Raw genomic sequence first — 10,810 nt, 5'->3', positions numbered from 1 at the left:
TGAGATCGAATCGTGTCACAGGAAACGGTCAAGGAATCGACTCCTAAGGGACTCCTAAGCGACACGCAAGACACTCGCCGTACGTGATGGTACGCGGTGCGTGGCCGAGAATGCCGAGATCGGGATGACCGATCGTTACACGCCTCTGATCCGACTAGAGTTCGCCAGGTTTCGTTTGTCCCGTCGACCGAGAGCCGAGAGGCGAGAGCGATCGCGAGAACGGAGCGGGACACAGATATAGCGTGCGCACGAGAGACGGTCGCGGGGATAATCCTCTCTCTCTCTCTCTCTCTCTCTCTCACTCTCTCTCTCCCTCTCCCTCTCTCTCCAAAGAGTGAATTAAAAAAATTGTAGCATTTAAAAATACATTTTTACATTTTTATACATTTTTTTAAATTTATTAATTTGTTCAAAAATATTTCCTCTAAAATCAGTGTACAGTATAATAAATTTAAAAGAATTTCATCTGAACGTCGATAGAAAAAACAATTACAATCAAATAGAAATCATATAAAAAAAAATCATATTGTATAAAAAATTATCTTACATTTTCAAATTTACACATGATAAATTTGAAGCTATTGAATCAGAATGGTTTATGATATCGATATAAAAAGGCGAGCTTTACAAGCTCAAGAAGAAATAGGAAAATCCTATATTTACAATAGCATCTCACAATTGGATATCAAAATTCAAGAAGTCTTACTGTATTTGTATTGAGTATTTGTACTGTAATTGTATATATTTGTACTGTAATTGTAGAAAAGTTATTAGGTGTACAACTTTGTATCCGCCGTTTTTTTTCCGAAATTCGAGGCTTTATTGTAAAAAACTGGTTATACATTTATGATTCAAAGTATTGTCCATCGCTGGCCACTACTTTCTCCCATCTTTCGGATAGCGTACGAATCCCGCGTCAAAAAAACTGGTCATCTTTTGAGGCTATCCACGAATCGATCCAATTTTTTACTTCTTCATAAGACCGGAAGTGCTGGTCAGCCAGACCGTGTGCCATTGATCGAAACAAGTGATAGTCAGAGGGAGCAACGTCTGGAGAATACGGCGGGTGGGGTAGGACTTCCCATTTCAACGTTTCCAAGTATGTCTTGATCACTTTCACACAACATGGGGTCGAGCAATGTCATGCTGCAAAATCACTTTATCGTGTCTCTCGTTGTATTGCGGCCGTTTGTCTTTCAATGCTCGGCTCAAACGCATCAATTGCGTTCGATACCGATCGCCTGTGATTGTTTCAGTCGGTTTTAACAGTTCATAATACACTACGCCGAGCTGGTCCCACCAAATACAGAGCAAGATCTTGGAGCCGTGAATATTCGGTTTGGCCGTCGATGTGGAAGCATGGCCGAGAACTCCCCATGATTTTCTGCGCTTGGGATTATCGTAATGAACCCATTTTTCGTCCCCAGTCACAATGCGATGCAGAAATCCCTTCCGTCTTTGCCTTTCAAGCAGCTGTTCACAAGCAAACAAACGCCGTTCAACATCTCTTGGCTTCAATTCGTACGGCACCCAATTTCCTGGCTTCTGAATCATTCCCATGGCTTTGAGGCGTTTTGAAATGGCTTGTTGAGTCACTTCCAATGATTGTGCCAATTCTTCTTGATTTTGACACGAGTCTTGCTCAAATAATGCCTCCAATTCTGCATCTTCGAAAACCTTCTCTCTTCCACCGCTATGCCGGTCTTCGACGTCAAAATCATCGTTCTTGAAGCGTTGAAACCACTCACGACACATTCTTTCACTAATAGCTGCTTCACCATAAGTATTTGAGAGCATTCGATGAGCCTCAGCCGCAGATTTCTTCATATTGGAGCAAAAAATTAAAACCTCCCGCAAATTACGAGAATTTGGCGTAAACTGATATTTTCAATCGAGAATAACTTTATGATGCAGACACAAATCGACTAATGTTTCTATGGGGTTATGTTGACAGATGCCCAAGTTTATTGTATGACGTCTATGATCTATTTATTTCGACCACCACTTACCGCTAAAGCCATCTATAGGAAAACGGTGGAAGCAAAGTTGTACACTTAATATATCGACGAAATTTGTAGCTGAAAGAACATTGGAAGATTTCGTTGATTTATAAGAAATAACTGATGATTTTTTGAAAACAGTGAGAGTAGTTAGAAACTACTTATCGAACAAGGGAGGGAGAGAGAGACAGAGAGAGAGAGAGAGAGAGAGAGAGAGAGAGAGAGAGAGAGAGAGTGTGTGTGCTGCATGCGTGCGTGCGTGCGTGTGCGCGCGCGCGCGCGTGTGTGGTGTGTGTGTGTGTGTGTGTGTGTGTGTTATTCTTTAAAGAAAGAAAGAGAAAACATTTCCACTAAGCCAAAAATCTTATACATAAAATGTATGCCTCTATTTATATATTCATCTATAAAAAATTATTCGTCTAAAAAAAAGACATATAAACTATGATGAAAAGTATAAATTCCTCCATAAGAACTATAGTAACTTGAATAATTTCTTGAAATAAGAGGATGTGCAAGTTTTGCGTAATATATTCATTTATAAGAGATATAAGAGATATGTAGCTTCGCTTCGAGATGGACAAGCTTCTCGAAAGGAGAAAATGTCTATAAGTTCTATAAGAAAGCATATGCAAATCAAGTTGAAATTTCCTGCAGATTCTAAAATTATTTCGGAATATGTTTTCTGAGTCTCTGAAAGAATTTATACTTTTTCTTAATTTGATGCTAATTAATATTTTATTTCTTTAACAATAAAATTGAATTAGCCATATTCATATACAATTATTATGTATGAAATATTTTTTATCGAGATGCTATTATAAGATAGATTCTTTTAACTAGATTCTTCTAATAAAGATTCTTCTAGTATTAAGAGCATTGCAACCTTAATTTATAGCTTATCTAGCATCTCACAGTTATACGATATTCCTCTATAATTTAGAGTATCTTGAGATCATGTATTACAGGAAAATTCTTTAAAAAAAAGGATAGCATTAAAGAATAGAATTTTTTTTAGATAGTCAACTCTGATTTTTCTTATAAAGTGCGATAACTCTGATTTTTCTCAAAAATCGGGGGAAGATGTCACAGTTAAGTCTTTATTCATGAATGATTTTTTAATGTTATTGAATTAATGAAAAAATATTACGAAAAAATATTATCTATATATTCTGGAAATCTATATATTCTGGTTTCTTTATTTATACAAATTAACGAATTAACTTTTGGAAATATATTGGAAAACATTATTGGAAAAAATTGTATATCATACTTTACAAAAATGGCATCTTCTCCTTATATGCATATAAAATGGGGCAATAACTTCGTCCACTCTAAATACCTTCGTTATTTTTAGAAATATGAAAATATTATAATTACAAAAGTTGTATGGTATCGAAAGGATATAATATATGATGGTAATAATTTTTCTAAATGGAGGCGCTTCGGAAATTTCAAGATCACCTCCATTTCTTTTTAAATGGCATGCTGTACTTTTTTAATCATAGTGTAATAGCGAGTGTTTAGATGATTCAACGATCTATAACAAAAAGTCATTCATCATTAAATAAAGAAGTAAAACAATGGTGGTTGTCTTACCGTATATATGGATAAGATGTTTCCTTTATGGGAAAAAACGTCAGAAGAAATTAAATAATGTAATGCAATAAACTATATTTTTGGTATCATCGTACTTATATTTATTGAATGAAATATTTGTTGTACGAGCACCTTCTTTCACTAAACGCTCGTTATTCTGATCAACTTTTCGTTAACTAATTCTGATTCTGAAACTTCCGCGACACATTTGGATATTAGAAATCTCATAGTGGCATCGCCGATCAAATCGTCCCATTTTCGCGCTTGCGAGAGGATCGTCAATCCTTATTCTTTTCCCATTTTCATGTTTTTAAGTTTTTGCGAAGACAAACACAAATAATGTGAATCCCGGATTCACAAAGAAAAAAAGGACAATGGCGATAACGCGTATTTTCCATCCTATAATATCCCCAGATAAATGTTATCGCATTTAAATTGTAATGAATCCTTGTCTGAGCTACTTCTATAATTAATTAAGCATGGAAGATTTCTTTCTTTCTCTTTTTCTATTGTATGATCCGTGTTCTCTTTTTTCAATCTTCGTTTCTTTTTCCTCTATTTCGCTCAATCGCATACCTGTTTCATTTCGTGCGAGGAAAGCGGAATACGATAAAAGTGAACAGCAGACTCGAGGGCCACATTTCGAACGAGCAGCTTTTAATTTTGTTTATCGATCCACGGAATCGGAAACGCGATTTGGTAGTTAAATCGCACATTCGATTCGAGTCTCGCTATGTGGCAACAACTCGGACAAATCCGAAGACATGTAAGACAGGGCAAATCGAGGCCATTTACCAGCAGGAAATAATCAGTCAGATACACTTACATTACGTTGTACGTTGCAATAATATTGCGCATGCATGCGGCGTCTCATCTTATTTTATCGAGTCCGATACGACACAATGATCCGCAAACGGTATCTACGATGAACAGTATCTATATGATATTTTATCATAATATATATCTTCCTCTACGCGGCTAATATCGACATGTTTCGCTCAATTAAAATCCGTTATGTTTTATTTTCAAAGGAAAAAAAGAAAGGAAAAAACAGAATAATGCCCGTTTCCAACAATATAGTTAAATTTTTATTTTTATTCAACTATTTATCCTTTCCTAGTTATAATTAGTTATAATTAGTTATAATTCATAACCACGAAATAAGACGACCTTCGAGAAGTTTTTCCTTAAGAAATTCTTTAATTTAAGATTGTCTTGATAAAAACGACCTTAATCAAACAAGAATTTCTTGAAATTATTTGATATTCGGCTGTTTCCATAATGTTTTCGGTTGCATTCTCCAATAGAAACACTGCATTTGAGAAGTATAAATTTACGAAATATGTTATTATATTATCTTTTATATGACTGTAAGAATTCCGACTTGAAGTGCGTTCCCTGGTGAAAAAATTTCGCTGAAATTATTTATTTTATGTTTGGAACATTTTAACAAAATTGGTGATTGAAAAATTATTGAAATTTCACTGAAAGTTAATTTTTCAGCTGACATACTGAAAAATAAAATTGAACCGAAATTTCTCTGAACTTGTGTAGAAACTTTTCGGAAATTTTGCTTAAAATTTCTTTAAAATTTTATTTAAATTTTGCTAAAAATAAATTTTTCAACAAAAATAACTAAAATTAAACTGAATTTTTTCTGAAATGCTGTTCCAAAACGAGGATTAATTTCAATAAAATTTTTCCATCAGAGTTGAAGAACAGATTTTACAGATCTGTCTTGTCCGTCTTGTCTGTATTTTTCCTGGAATACTGCAGGTGATAATTAATGTTAAGAAGATCGCGTTCACCTTAAATTTTGATAAAAATACACTGAATCAATGTGTTTTCATGTAAAAATATTTGACAAGAAAAAGGTGTCGCGTTGCTTCGTGAACCGAAATATATCATTAAAGTTGACGACTATTTAGGTTAGGAAATCTGTCACAGCAGTGGTTCATTGTTTTTGAAACACAAACTCACTGCTTTAAAAATAATATAAAAAAATAATTTGTATTTTTAAAGCAATAAATTTGTGTTTTTAAAGCAGATTTGTTTTAAAGCAGAGAAGCTTAAGTTATTTAAAATTAATACTTTTTAATTTTTTTTATATGAATTAAAGTTTAAATCCAGCATTTCTTTAAAATACTATAACTGTAAACGTGATTTCTTCGTTATCCAAATTCCTATAAATTTTGAAAAAAAGTTTTATAATGTATTATTAAATTTTGATTAATTAAAATTCATAATATTACCTAACGATTTAAATATAAATAAATATCATGAATCTCTCGCGTTTCCGAGTTTTTGTATATGCTTGTTTTAATATAAAACATAAAATGTCATAAAAAATCTTCTGATGTTGCATTTATATAGGCAAAATTTACAAGAATCATATGCGTGATCAATTTATGAAATTTATTAAATCTCGGTCAAAATCTTTCCCGTATGAATTTTGGCCATAAATTTATCAACAAATTTTTGAACAGCGAGTCAAGAATCTTTATTTAATTGCTTTATTGGATATATCATTTTTCAGTACAATCAAATAAGAATCTGCAGTAGAGAAATATCTTGTCTGTCTACAAGAACTTGCATGTGATCACAACGTATGATCATATCGATACATTTAAATATGACAGATTTCCTAATCTCAATACTCATCAACTTTGATGTGTAATATCTTGATTCGCGGGACAGAGTGATATTTTTTTATCAAATATTTATTTTTTACGCGAAAAAGTATTTATTCAATGTATTTTTATTAAAATTTGAGATGAATGAAGTCTTCTTAACATTTTTAATTTTTGCTTAAGTCTTGGCGAAGATTGTCTTATTTATTATATATACATGTCAAATAAGATGTCTTATAATGACTATGAATTATAATATGAGTAACTAGAAAGTAATCTTAAGTCTATGCTTATTTTAAACAAGATGTGTTTATGAATCATATCAAAACTGTTCAAGACATTTTGAAATAAGATCGTCTTCGATAAGATTTAACTTGATTTTACTCAAGTACCATCTTATTTTTCGACTATAAATCTAGAAAACATCTTAAAACCATACTTAAGACAGTCTTGAAAATAAGAACGGATTATAAATACCGCTATAAGAATTAAAAAAAGATGAAAAATAACGCATTGTTAATTATATGTGCTCGTGTTTTCTCAGTGATGACCGCGAATTTACAATAGAATCTTATCATTATCAATTATGGAGCTTTATTATATCTCCGGAATACTTTCTCATTGTGAAGATTTACCTTTACGTATTCCTCGTTCTTCGGGAATGGTTCATTTGCACACTGTTGTAATTGTCCGCTGCCAATCACAGCGACTTCTGCGTAGGAAACGTTTTTTTATTTTTTTTTTCCAGTGCTATGATTGGCTTTTGTGCAACTGACTCGCGCAATTGATGCAATTGATATACCTCATTCTTATGAGGAATGTCGTACATTCCTCGCCGTTTTCACAATAAGTATCATTTCTGCTTAGCGTGCGAAGGCTTTTTCGAATATCGCTTGCCATGAAATTCATAAAATCAATTTTACATACGATCCTCTTTTGCAATATATGGATCTGTATTCATGTCCTCGAGTCACAAATATAATAAAAGATTCCCGTGAAGTCAAATTCAAATTTTAATAAAACTATTTAGGGGAAAGTGGGGGAATTGTGCGCAGCGAGTAATTGTGCGCATCCTGGTCTGGTACTTTTCCAATAAATGAAGACATCACCGTGGTGAAATTTTTATGCAGGAAGTTATAAGACTCTTAAGATATAACTACAAAAAATACGACATAAATACATTGCTAACCAGAAAAATACAAAAAAAAGTGAAATCACATTTCTTTTCTTGTTATTTTAGCTTTCAAAAAATAAGTCTGTATTTTTAATTTTTTTTTGTTTGTTTAAAGTTGCATACGTTATTAAAATACATTATTATGTGCATCTTTTGAGCTGTTATTTATTAAGTTTGATTAGGAATGGTTGCAGTAATCGTATTTCGTACCGAGTCAAGTCACGGCGGACAACTGTGCGCAAGCGTTTCGAAATGCGTACAAATGTTACCCATCTTCCATATGTATAACTAGCACTAATTTTTTCGTTCTTTTTTGGCATTATTATTTTATTTTATCATTTCATTTGCTAAAGTCTATGTCGATTATTATTATATTAGTATTTTTTCTTAATATATACAATGTATTTATAAAATATAATATATTTAATACATATTTACTGCAATATAATGAACCTTTTTTATTGTTTGATTTCTTTGATTATTTTTTGATTTCTTTATCAACATTCCTCAATTCATTCATTTCTTACGACTTTTGTTTTGCGCACAATTACCCAGCACATGCGCACAATTACTCGACGCGCGAGAAATTTTTTCGTTTTTCCATTTTTTCCTTTTGGTTAAATACAATCTTATTGAATAAAAATCTATTCGATATAAGGAATGGTAGAATTATTCGTAATGATAGAAGAATGTTTATAGTTTCTATTTCCATACTTATATCGCTTTACTTGGAAACTTGGAAAACTATTTCAGGGCAATAAATTTCCCTTACCATAGGTGCACATAATTCCCCCATTTTTCCCTATAGCTTACTTTTATATATAAATTTAGAAAATATCAGTTTCTTGCGGTAAATAAATTATTTTAAGAATAAAATCATCCTTTATAGTTATAGTTTTCAGCTTTTTTCATTAGCTATATCTTAAGAACTATTCGAAATATAAAAAAACATCTAATATAAAAATTTTATAAAATTACTTCTATGTGTCAACAATAATTTTAAAAATACAAATTTGGAAAAATTATTATATTTTTGAAAATATTGTAGATAAATAGAAGTAATTTCATTATAAAATTTTTGTATTAAACATTGTTTGATACTTCGAATAGTTTTTAAGATATAACGAAAAAACTGAGCATTGTTTTACATAAAAGGGGTAATTTACCTTCTAAATTATTTATTTGCCTCTAATATTTTCTAAATTCGTCTATGTATCATTTATATTAAGATATAGGTATACAAAATTTTATTAAAATCAAAATTTGACACTTTCTTTGTAAGTAGTCAACATATTTCCGATAATCATGCAATGAATAATAACCTTGAGCGTAAAGTACCTAATACGTGAATACGTTCGAGTGCCGAGAAAAATTATAAATAATGCATGGCCATAATCTCGACATAATTCACCAGCGATGTATAGTGTCGTAAGTTCCGAAAATGGCATAATGAAGTGTATTTTATGCTATATTGGTGTGAAAATTATTGCGTTTCGTAAACTATTAATAATTTACAATCGAAAAAATCCTTGTGTTGATAGCGCTTGTAAAATGCACTTCAGAATCATACCATTTTCAGAACGACTCGCGACTATGCGACGCCAGCGAATTGAAATTGCAGCGAACGCATTCTTTCATAAATCGGCGATTTCACGTGAATAAATAAATAAATAAATATATGTACATATATATATGTATATTTACATAATATCTAATTCCTAAAACAATACAAAGCTACACAAATCTCAGTCAGTCTTTTTTTTAGCGAATTTCATTCAGCACATACACTAAAAAAATAGCAGTGTGAACTTAACACCGTGCGGTATCTACATAATTTTCACTGTGTTGATATTACCAACATAGTGAATTTAAGATCATGCTTTAAATCTACACTTATAATATTAAATCCATTCCATGATATTGATATAATCATCAGTTTTTAATTTCCATATGACATTTTTTAGTGAAATCACATTGAAATTATGCTCCAATCGTCCACTTCCTCCCTCCCTCTCATTCTTTCTCTCTTTCTTTCTTAGTATCTTGTCGCGTCGCATATCGTAGTTTCACGATATCAAAATATCATATCATAGGCGCCGGAACGTAACGCGCAACCATTACGTCGAAACCATGGCATGCCGATCGTACCTACCTTTTGTGAGATGAAAACGGCAGTAGTGGAACGAAGGACAAGGATCGTACTTGGTCGTCAGTAGGTAAGTTTCCGTACGACTCCCGCGCGAACCGAGATTCTAATTTCCAATGAGGATTTTTCCTCTTCTCTGCCTCTCTCTCTCTCTCTCTCTCTCTCTCTTTTTCTTTCTTTCCTTTTTACGTGCGCGACGCCGCGAAAAATGCTCGCGCGGCACACCGGGGGTCACGGAAATTACGACGAAGCGCACGAATTTTCGAAGCGACACTCGACGTAACACGTCGACCGGCGTGAACTCGATCGAGAGAGAAGGGGAAGTGGAAAAAAAGAGGCGAAGGCGTCGTCGACGCCTGTCGTCGCCGCGTCCTTGGCGCGGCACGTCGCGTTGTGGCGTTGCGTGGCACGATACGACGTAACGTAACGCCTCCAGCCAGCTTCCACGGCGAACTGTCTACGTTTGCACTGGACTGCACCGGCTGATAACTGACACATTGACGGGATCGTAGTCAAGAACCGTCACTCGCCTACGAGTGTCACGCGTACTTCGTTGGAAAATAAAAATATACAGTCTACCGCACACTAACGCCCTCTCGTGGCCGCGGCCAGAATAGGAAACAGCAAGTCGAAACTTGGCTTGATGTAGTCGGCGTTGACTGTAGAACGTCTTCCAACAAATAACTCAATACAACACAATGATTTCTTTCTTGTTTATTGGCGAACAACAAGAATGTAATGATTTGCTGTGTTACGTATGTGTGTCTCTTTGGAAGATATCCGTAGATTACAGTAGATAACAAACGATTTTAGGATGACTCGATCAAACTCCGCTTACCTTGATCAGCAATTGATTCAACCGGCAGAATCGTTTGAAGCAATATTTCCAGTTATATAATTCATTGGTACTATTTCATATATCATTGGTATCATTGGTAATATTTCTTCAGACTTTTTCATGTCAAACAATAAAAAAATTAATTTTTTTTTGTCATTGTTAATAAAATAGTGTCAGTATTACTTATGATAAATTAATTAGTCAGTCATCCTTAATCATAGGATAACAATTTAAACATTGGCTGCGTTCAGCGGAATCAACAGTTGAGTGAGCGCTTACTGCTGTTGATGTATTTTTTCAGATCTAAAATGCTAATTAGATGATTGGTCATTGCGAGAAATATTGTCAAAGCTTCAGTGGTCGAATGATGAGAACGCTTGCACTAATCTGCTCAATATACGGAAAATTTGAGATCCTGGTTGAGGT

General features: G+C 33.4%; 1 protein-coding gene across 4 annotated transcripts in view; it reads right to left on the bottom strand.

The window, feature by feature from the left end:
- The window catches only part of LOC108687079 (dual 3',5'-cyclic-AMP and -GMP phosphodiesterase 11), a 332,230-nt gene extending 322,075 nt beyond the window's left edge, over positions 1-10,155 (bottom strand). For 3 of the 4 annotated variants that reach the window (XR_001931736.1, XR_001931737.1, XM_018192680.1), the window contains exon 1: positions 9,553-10,155. The gene's annotated coding sequence lies outside the window, so the exon portion shown is untranslated. The remainder of the gene's footprint in view (positions 1-9,552) is intronic. The other variant, XM_018192683.1, reaches the window with a different exon arrangement.
- Between the last annotated feature and the right edge of the window lie 655 nt (positions 10,156-10,810).

This window comes from Atta colombica, unplaced genomic scaffold (assembly GCF_001594045.1).
Source record: "Atta colombica isolate Treedump-2 unplaced genomic scaffold, Acol1.0 scaffold2, whole genome shotgun sequence".
In the NCBI taxonomy this organism is placed as follows: Eukaryota; Metazoa; Arthropoda; class Insecta; order Hymenoptera; family Formicidae; genus Atta; species Atta colombica.
This window is presented reverse-complemented; position numbering and strand designations above follow the sequence as displayed.